The sequence below is a fragment of the Lottia gigantea genome (assembly GCF_000327385.1).
Source record: "Lottia gigantea unplaced genomic scaffold LOTGIsca_30, whole genome shotgun sequence".
Taxonomy (NCBI): Eukaryota; Metazoa; Mollusca; class Gastropoda; family Lottiidae; genus Lottia; species Lottia gigantea.
In genome coordinates, this window is record NW_008708987.1 from 2,729,706 (window position 1) to 2,741,323 (window position 11,618).

The window sequence follows — 11,618 nt, forward strand, 5'->3', positions numbered from 1 at the left end:
TTTTTGCTTTTCTTGTCAAGATGGGACTAGAAGAGGTACAGTAACCAGTACGATCTTTAAATTTGGCTTCCATTTAATTTTAAAATAGTTTTGTATTTTTAGATTTTAATTGAGTTTTGAAATGGTATTATATTTTAAGATGGACAGTGAATATCAATTGTCATATATTGAAGAGAAGATTACCTTCTGTAGTTAAAGCTGTTTGTTTCTGTCCCTCTAACAGGATAACTTGTCGCTCTTCTAAATTCATTCTCACTGCAAAAAATATTGTTATAGTAATAAGATGTTGATAGTCAAGTTTATATATTTTCAGGAAAGGGAGGGTTTGATTCTCCTTCAGACCTAGTATAGGATAGAACTAACTCTTCATTGAGAAAATCGGAATAGGTTTTCTAGGTTGGTAGAAAGAAATATCTATACCTCTATTCCAGCCTCTGATAGCTATTTTGAGAGTTGTAGGCTGGTGTAAACCGATATCAAAATATCCATCAGAGTCTTAGGTTGGTTTTATTTCCATGTTCATCTTTCAAACAAAATTTGGATATGGCATAGAAAAGCTTACTGATCACAAAACACAAGGACTTAGCAAGATCTTCAATAGTTCTCTCTGATTTTTTGAATAATCCACCACGCATTCTGTCTCTTTCAAATACCAGCTGTAGAGCGGGAACAGTCATATAATCAACGCTAGTCATATAGGTATAACATTTTATATCAGACTGTAATAATGAAGGACTGTCGACATCCTCTACATTGTTTCCTAATAATACTTTACATATCTCTTGAATCTTGTCCTGTGTCTTACCTACCAGAGATAAAATGAATAGAATTATGATGGGATGTGACAGGGGTGGAGGGATGGAGGGATGGAGGAAGGGGATGGTCAGGAGCAATATAGTAAGCTCACAGAGACTGTTGGTATGATGAATAGGGGTAGGGAATACTTGGGGTGGTGTGGGATGGAGCAATATAGCAGACCCACAGAGACTTGTGGTATGATGAATAGGGGTAGGGAATGCTTGGGGTGGGGTAGGGAGGAGCAATATATTAGGCTCACAGACACTGGTGGTATGATGAACAGGGGTAGGGAATGCTTGGGATGGGGAGTAGCAATATGGCAGACCCACAGACACTGATGATAGTGGGAATGGGGGTAGGGAATGGTGGTAGGGAATGGGGGTAGGGAAAGGTGGTAGGGAAAGGGGGTAGGGAATGGGGGTAGGGAATATGGGTAGGGAATAAGGGTAGGTAATGGATGTAGGGGTAGTAGAGTTTTACTGTATCAGTTAAACACTCACCAGCCTCTGTTACTCTAAAACCATCTTCACCTCGTTTTCTCGAGAATCCCATCTTTCCGTCAATTTGGATGGATTCAATCGAGTCATTGATTGAATAGGCTATAATAGGATCTGATGTGTTGAACCTTTTTGATTTCCTGAATTTCAGTCTATCAGTATTTTTTGCAGTGTTACCCTCATCCCTTTGAATTCTTTTGATGGGTTTTGACTTTTGAGGCGAAGTCCAACGGGAACTTTCTGTTCCATAATGTTGCATTGGCGGCATTGTTGCCATTGGTGGAGATGACCACCGAAAACTGCACGTGCCATTTCTGAATTGAGGCAATTGAGATGAATCCCAACGGAAACCTTGTCTCATTCCACAGCTTGAAATTGGTGAAGATGACCATCCTAAACCTTCACCTCGATTTCTCTCTGGACCGGCATTCCTGACTCTATCCATAGTATGGAATCTGTCCCGGGGAGCACTCTCCCAGTTGTAACTTCCGGTACCACATCTCGGTATCCATCCTGAATTTGGTGGATAATATCCAGAATCTGAAATTAAAAATTCCCCCAAATATCAGGCTCCCATTTAACAAAATAGGTTGAGTTTTTTTTACGTTGCCCATACGGTCATATCATTTCATATAATTAGATATTTCGAGCAATCTCATTGGTTAAAAAGATCACTGCAATGATATCAACCAATCAGAGAATTCAGTATTCAATAGTTATAGTATATTCTTCACTAACGAGTATCTGTTCTGATTCTATCCACAGAAAAGTAGGACGTAAAACTCATTTATGATTCAGTCCTACAAAATGACACAATCTAATCCGAGTTAAAAGCCAATTTTATTTTCCAATACGGTAGATTTAAACGCTGATGTTACGAATTCAGATAAATTAATCTTTGTACTTACAAGGAACACCTTGTGGTCTGGAATAATCTCCGTGATTTCTGTGAGAATTATATTCTGACATGTTCAACGTCGCTGAGTTCATAGAATGTTTCCAACGTTATATTATGACGTCATAGTAGGGAACGCTTAGCAATGAAGGCTTAACGCTTATCCAATCAGAGTCCGAGTTATAAATTCTAATTGAAATCAAATGAAATGGAGTTTTATGTCCCATATTTCTGTACCATATTTGGCATTTAAATGTTGTCAGAGTGGTCCTTAGCCTACCCCTTTTAGATCCCAACTGATTAAAGGGATACTACGTCTTAGAATAAACATAAAATTTAAACATTTTAAACTGGTCCAATAAGAGCATTATATTCATCAGTAGATATACCTGGTGTCATAAATAACATAACAGGATCCTTATATAATCCGATAAATCCAAAAACTTAATAAAAATGCAATTAACTACTGAAAATATTATAATATTATGATATTATAAATATATACTCATATTGACCATTCTTGAGAATTAAATTTTATGTTCATTCTAAGACGTAGTATCATTTTAACCACGTAAAAGTGTCTAATGACAATCCGACAGAAACTACGCGGTTTTACGATACTCATGAAAAATTGTTTTTGAGTGTGAGCAAAATACAGCTACCTAATCTGAAGAAGAAATCCAAATCCCGTAATGGTCTGTGGTGTACTTATGGATTTTGTTTTTGAGAATATTTTTTGGACTCATGATTTAAGACGGACAAAACGATTTCGTCTATTTCAGAGATATATTTGGGAAAATCTCGATACCTTCTCTTTAAGATTTCGGATTCGTTAACTAGACCTCTGTTGTGTTCGCTTGGAAGAAGTTTTAGATGAAATGGTGGGCCAGTTTATGGGCTTCGTTAACCACTATTTCTGACTTTCTGACTAGAGAATGGTAATGAAGCGGGAGTGATGTATTAATGACGTAATTAATCAATATAATGTAATATCTAAGATGAAATATGACGAATGTGAATTTCTTTATGTTGTTTGGGAAAGTGAAAACAGCTCATGCATCATCTTTCTTGGTACTTTTCCCTTGAGATACTTATTTCTTTTGTGACTCTAGCGTTAGAGTTGAATCGTCAATTTCAGCGTTCAGAGAGTAGTCTAATGCTGCCGTCTTGGCAAAATTTCCCTCATTGCTCACTGCATGGAGTGAATCAGGTGCAGAATATCTCTCATCTATCGTGTCTCTAATAAACCAGACTGATATCAGCTCTGACAACTCGACTCTTATAATAGAAACTTCTATTAACATTCCACTGTTAATGATGAAAATATTATTAATTTTTAATAGCAAAGTAATTGCGTAACATTTACAATAAAAACTATAGGCCAAACTATTTTATTGATTTTATCAAAGTCTTTGTTATCGGTTGTTAGACTGCTATACAGACTTTACCTTTGTTTAAAACCATCTTTTATAGATGTTTGTAAAAGGTAAAAATGAAATGTCGTGTAAGTTGATGTTTTAGCAGGACTTTTTTTATGTGTTACAGATCGAGTCTGCCCTTGACGAAGTAAGGATCTGACGGTTTTGAAAACGGTTGACAAAGGTAAGAGTGGAATTCTTTGTAAATGTTGTTATTTAAACTCTACATCTGTTTGTATATACTTTAGATTGTATGTGTCTTTCTAGATTGCAAGAGAAAGTAAAATTAAATTCAAAATTAAGAAAAAAATGTGGCTCATATATTTGTGAAATTTTGCCGATTAAATGGTTACATTTCTAGGATTTTCGAATTTATTGCAGGGCGTTCTTCGCCCTGCTTTGTTTTCGTATTGATTTTTTTTTCGTCTACGGCGGGCCGGTTTTCTCGGAAATGGCAACAGGTACGGCAAAACAGACTTCGTGACGTTTCGTAACTTGCGGCTAATCCCAGCTTAAATGTAAAACGAAAATTGTCTGAGCAACATGAAGCAACGTTAGCAAAAATACGGAAAATGGACTCTAGAGGGCGTGTTTATCAACCGATTTTGGTCGGGTTTCATTCATCATATTTCTTGTAACAAAGGACATATGATAGCAGTTGAAAATTTTCGAAAAATACTATTTCGGTTGTTATTTGGCGGCTTGACTTGAAACTTACATGGTCTAGAACACCAGCATACTTCCGGTTTCGATATTAGTACTTCCCGTGGTATCACTTCCGGTGAATTTGAGTTATGTCCAAAATTTGTGTTTGTCTGGAGGTAAGAGGGCCTGACATGAAAAAAGCGTCTATTCGTTCGGATGGTACATAAAACCGAGGCCCAGTGTGCAACAGGCTGTGCACGTTAAACATTCCCCAACAGTTGGAAATCGAAATAAGAGTCGGTTAATGACGCTCTCCTGGAATTTTTTTTTATTGCACCCGTTTTCATTAGCCCACATAATGCAGAAAAGTAGGACGTTAAACTCCATTCATTTCATTTTTATTTTATTTGTCTGGTCTGCTGACTTAATGAAGAATTGTAAATGTCATGTAGCCATTGTGAGACACCAGAAAAACTATGTGCAATCTATTTCATAACATAATATTTATAAATTTATGATTGCAATAAAATACAAACTAATAAATTGGTTGACTGGATTCCCAGTAAAATATTAGAGATGATATCAGGCTGATCAAAGACATTCCAGGAACTGCAGGAACTTTATTATGATTATAGTTTCCAAGACTAGAGGTGACTTCATCAAACAGAATACTCATACTATCTCTCTGCTTTCTTTATACTTTTCTTTCATTAATCATAATTCAGATAAATTCAGTTTTGATTATTAAACATAGGCTTGGTCCCATTCTTCGACTTTGTCTTTGTCAGTGAGTCAAAGTGGTCGAGGGATTGTAAAGATGTTTTCTTAACTCTTTTTGTGTATTTGGAACGCTGATAGTATCAAATTGTTTCAGTCAGATGTCTGTGGTTCCTGTAATTATAGAAAAGTTTAACCACTATCTATCTATCTATCTATCTATCTATCTATCTATCTATCTATCTATCCAAAAAGCTGCTTATGAATTAATCTTTAAAGATCATTTGCAATAGTTACTTCATAAACGACTCGTAGAATTGCAGGAACCACAGACTGTAAATTGGAATGATGCAAATTGATGCTCTCAGTGTCTCCAATACTGCTGCGAATGCTACTTGCTAATAATGTCTTTGCGATAGCTACGTCATAAAATGCTGAGTTTAAGTGGAATTGCAGGAACCATAGATGTTTGAATGTAAATCAGATTGATGTAAATTGATGCTATCAATATACCTAATACACTTAAAATATTTACAAAACCTTTTTACAATCTCTTTAATAACATGTATTTGATATTAATACGAGTGAACTGTTTGTCATAGAAATCCTCATTTCATACTATTTTTTCTCCCAGACAAGTAAAATATGACAAGTATTTGATTATTATAAAACCTTGTCATATCATTTCAATACGCGACGATCTAGAAAACACTTTCGTTTTTATCAACCATTTTTTCATCAATTTTTATGTCATTTTTCTCTCAATTTTATCGATTTTGAGTAAAAAACAGGAATATAAATCAAAAGTGGACTGTCAGAAAAAAGATTTCACATGTCAAAGATTTCCAGCCAAATTTGATTTAAATCTTATACCATTCTAAGAAATTGTTATAAAAAGTTTTTACTGTAATCTTCAATTCTTGGAAATTAATTTAATTTCACATCTGCGTGTATTTGGAGAATTTTTTTGTCTCTTTTCCGATTGAAACATTTCCTTGAACACTGAATTGATCTAAACTGAGTTAAAGGATTGAGAACTTGTTTTTTAAGGGTATATTTCCGTCTAAATTATTTTCCTCGCCAGCTGGTATTTTTCAGTGTTACTGGTTCTATCAATTTTCATAATTGAAATATCGTGCAAATATTTAAACGATGGTATTCCTTTGACATCAAGGGCGTCTTAATTTGCACTGTCTTGACAAACACAGTTTGCGGAGTGGCACCAAGTATTCCAGAAGAATGTGTATGCTATATCTCTGCTTATTTGTAGTTCACGTTCACGTTGACGTTCACTTGTCATCCGCTACCAACAAACAGTACTTGGAGCCCCAATTCAATAAAGTCTTTTGACTTATAATAATATCTATTTTGAAAGTTTGTTTTTCAACATTTCCCTTGACAAAAAAGATACTTTTTATCTAAGATTTATTGGATTCTAAATTTTGCTCAAAAGTGTCATTTTTTGACTTTTGATTATATCAATCTGATTCCATATTTCCGTGACTTTTCTAAGATCATTAAAATTTTACTTTTCAAAATGGTTCTTAATTCAAAATTAATCTGATTTAAAAAAAAAAACGTCGAAAAAATCTGAGAATAAAAACAAAGGTGGCTGTGTGATTGACATTTCTGAAATGGTTTTTAAAAAGACATTAATATATGTCTGATTTCAGCTCAGATTTAAACAGTTGATGATGTGAAAAGTTTACACTCATTAGATTTAATATCTCCCCTGGGAAATTCAACTCAGATGAAAATATCCGCTTATTTTAGTAAATTTTAGAACCTGAAGTATGTCATCAAAACGACAAAGTCTTGATGGAATCCGGTTTTTAAAATACTGACGATATTTGCGACATGCGAATTTGTAGTAAGTGCGGATGAACCCGCTGCCGACGACCATAGACATTATGTGCCTGAGGACGAAATACGTCGAAACGTTGCATAAAACCTTAACCAGTGATTGTTTTTGCATAAAGCTGTGTATATAGACCATAGACATATTATAATGTTGTGTAGTAATCCATTGTTAACTTGTTACAAATTTCAAACACTGTTATGGTCCATTGTCCTGATGAAAATTTACAATATGGCGATATGCTCGATAATAAGACATACGACTAAATTTTAGTGGACATATAAACCGTTGTACAACAAAAGTACCATCAGTTAACTAAACGTTTAGTATAAGCAAGTATTATGTTGTCATGATTAAGTGAACATGTAAACCGTTGTACAACTAAAGTGTCATCAGTTAACCGAACCTTTAGTATAAGTAAGCATTATGTTGTCATGATTAAGTGAACATGTAAACCGTTGTACAACAAAAGTACCATCAGTTAACCGAACCTTTAGTATAAGTAAGCATTATGTTGTCATGATTAAGTGAACATGTAAACCGTTGTACAACAAAAATGTCATCAGTTGACCGAACATTTAGCATAAGCAAGCATTATATTGTCATGATTAAGTGAACATGTAAACCGTTGTACAACAAAAGTACCATCAGTTGACCGAACGATTAGTATAAGCAAGTATTATGTTGTCATGATTAAGTGAACATGTAAACCGTTGTACAACAAAAGTACCATCAGTTAACCAAACGTTTAGCATAAGCAAGCATTATATTGTCATGATTAAGTGAACATGTAAACCGTTGTACAACAAAAGTACCATCAGTTAACCAAGTGTTTAGCATAAGCAAGCATTATGTTGTAAACCGTTGTACAACAAAAGTACTATCAAGAATCTTTAACATAATGAAAATAGAATACTTCATCAATGACAAATGGGTGACTAAGTTTAATGGGGTCTTTAAATGGAATTTACTGTACAAATTCTCGAGTTAATATAAAAACATTCTACTACTTTATTTCTGCCTTGTCGATTTCTATTGACGCTTTTCCTTCTATTTACATTTCATCAAATTAGATTTATTTCACATTAAAGACCACTCTCTTATCTCCCGTGAGGACATTTTAAAAACCTCTTACTCTCTCTCTGGCTTTGTCATTTTCTCTTTAGCTGAAAAAATCGGATTTAAAAGATACGTGAACACAGCAAGATGTCATCCATTTTCAGATTATTTAAAAAAACGATTGCAGTTCGTTAAAGCAACGTTCTATCTGCTGTTATCTGATGTTCGTTGAATACTGTTTCAGTCAAATATATAGAACTATTGAACGAGATATAATAGTCTATAGTATCCAGCTAAATCTGTTACACTATAAAACTAGTGGTAGTTCTAACATTCCGTGCTGCTGAAAAGTAATTTGAATATACATGTACCAAAATTCATTAGTCCACTGCAAACAAGTAGGACGTAAAACTCCATTCATTTCATTTTGTTTGGATATAGAATCCTCATCAATACACTTTCTCTTGGAAATGAAATCAGATAGAGTTTTAACTCAAAGAATTCTTCTGTAGATACCTAATTTGGCTAATGAAGATAACCGATACCAAGGGAATTTAGCAAGGACCATGACATTGGTCTAGTTGTCGATTTCAAATTGACGAGGGATCTATAACGTGCACAGTCTGTAGCACACGGGGTCTCGTTGAATCATTCGATCTTTTGAAATGGAATCTAGAGTAAAGTATATCTTTAACATTACGAAAGAAAGAAACACATAATCTTAATGGATATAAAATAACCTCAAACTTTTTTTAAATCACGCCAACAATGTTGGTTCATTAGTTGATTATTTAAAATATAATACAGAATTTACATGCAGGATGTCTGGGGTGTTATGACCCTATCTCTGAGATTAAAGAGATTGTAAAGAGGTTTTCTAAAATTTGTATGTGTATCGGGGACACTGATAGCATCATTTTGGACCGTCAAACAGTCGTCTGTGTTTCCTGAAATTCAACTAAAACTAAGTGTTTGATGAGGTCACTAATCGCGAAAGGGCCTCATGTGATAAAGCGCATTTGCGATTACTTTTAGTGGAGCATAATCGTCTAACTGTAAATGGGAATTGATACTATCAGTGTCCCTTATACACATTAAAAATTTAAAAAAACGTTTTTACAATCCCTTTAATAGTGTACTATAGTTCTACCAGTGGATGGTATTGTACAACTGCAGATAAAGATTTTTCCGTTATTGATTCTGCGTCATGTGATAGAAAACGAAACTTCCTTTCGAAGAAACATCTCTATCAAACAATATAGAATCCATTAGTGTCTTTGTATTGTTCTTAGTCAACGAAAACTTATCAAGTTGACAAACCAAGCTGGACAAGATAAACTTTGGTTTCCAACATTTTTATTCAAAATCAAGACCATAGCGTAATGGATGCCAAGTTAAATTATCAGAAAGGCCTATACACCTATTCGTGGTTTGATATTAACTTACTCTATCCTTCTTTTGAATTTGTCAAATACTGTCTGTAGTCAATAACTTAATTATCCCCCTTTATAGGCCCAAATAAAGGTACATAACTCTTATTACTGTGAGAACATGGTGGGTAACGTGGGTCTTTATTATTTGTATCGATTCTCGCTTATAAGCTTATTTATTCACGCCCAAAACTGTGGCAATATCACTTTTATGATTTTGAGTAGACTTACCAAGATAAGGTGTTCATGCACAATCGCCAATTTGTCTAAGCATTAACACGAGGGCGTGTCTATGTAGGCCTAAAGTGAATTATGCTAATGCGAAATGGTATGTAAGCTAAGACTGCAAGTATGAGCATTGAAAGCTAACTTACTGAATAGGATTGAGCAATCGACAAAGGAATTCTACAGTAGGCCCTACGAAGGCGAAAACATTAAGCACATACATACCGCATAGGCTGTTGCAGAATTAGACAATTTACGCACATGGTAAAAGACCTAGAATAAGATCCAGGGTGCGAGGTACAGATAATCTGGTCGTATAATAGACACATACCCATTAACCATTAGCGGACTTTCCCTAAATCAGTCAATTTAGCCCCAATTAGAGTGTTAATCCATGGATTAGAGAGACAGCTAAACCAACATTACACCTTGAGTAGTACGATAAATAGTGAAACGCATTCTTCGGTAGGTTGTTATACCATTCCATTATAACACAACATACTTTATAATATATAACAATTACTGATTTATTGTAACAATACGACGTTTCGACAATGTACACCACGAGTAGCACTAAAAAAACTGAAATGCACCCTTTAGTAGGCTATTACAATTGTAACAATGCGACGTTTCGAAAATTTACAGCATTTAATACTGACGAGTTTTGGTTTTCTAATCGATTCGTGTGTGTTAAAAGTCTAACAAATTGTTATTCTATCATCCTTGATAATCTTGTCGAAACCGTGCAGCGTGCAATGTGGGAAATTTAACTAGGACAGCAATGTATATTAAGAGACATGAGATTTGATATGAACGACATTTAGAAGTGGAGAGTAGATATAACAAAAAACACAAGGGGTATATTATGGTATAACTTACTTCTTTAATAACAAAGCACATAACTTTTCATACGACATGTATCAGTATCAGTCTATTCAGTTCTTTAATTAAATTCACAGTGATTAATTTCTTCTAACACCCGTGATAATCTTGCATTAGGCTACCATGCTGTGTGCAATGAGAGAGATTTTGAAATCTACAGTGTTTATAGTATCTCATGATTGTTATTCAAGCACTCAAGCAAGCAAGATCATGCTGTGTGCAATGTTTTCACCCATTGAGTTCTCTAATGAAATCTACAGTGTTTATAAAGTGTCATACGATTGTTATTCAAGCACTATTAAGAGGGTTTTAAAATGCCCATTTGAGTTCGACTCTATGCACTGCTAATCAACGCTGATTGTGAAGACAACGTATTGACGACTGATCGCGTGAAAAATTAAGGAGGTTTCCGAGGCGGTTTTAAGAAAATTAATGTCTGTCGGGTTAGTGTGTCAGATTGATTAAGGAAAATGACTCGAATAGTCTGCGTTAAAAACAATATTGTCTTGGTAACGAATTAAGTATGAATAGAAGTGTGTCTATATGAGTTAATATTTGAATTTTTAGATTAAAAAGTTTCCGATACAAACGTTTCAAATTTTCTAAAGAAATTTTGGAAAATTGAATCATTATTGTTTTGTTGCCCGTGAATAATGAAATTGGCTGATTTAGAAAAAGAAAATTGATTTTGTAACATTACACTTTCTAACTAAGAGAATTAATTGATTTTTTGAATTAATTTCTACATTGTTGTTGTCTAAGCAATATTAGGTCTCATGTTATCATAGGCTTAAAATGTACAATCCTGTTAAACTGCTCCACAGAATTTGTATATTGGCCAAAATAGTTGAGTGATGTTTTTAATATATTTCACTGTAGCTCTAATAGTATAAAATACGTGACATATAGTTCTAAAGTGTCATGATGCTATTAAGCTGTAATATGTAATGTATCAGAGATTAATTGTGAATGTAAATACTCGAGACTGTTTCGATTTTGTATTATAAGTATTCTTATCCTAGTTAAAAGTTGTAAAACCCAATCAGGCCACATTGTCACGGTATTCAGATGATTACAACTCGACAATGTCTTAATCTATACGGTTAAACTGTATTTATTTTCTTGTATTTTGCAGAATTGAAAGGATAAGACCTGATGATCACACCAGACCCATTTTATCTCTCTCGACTCATA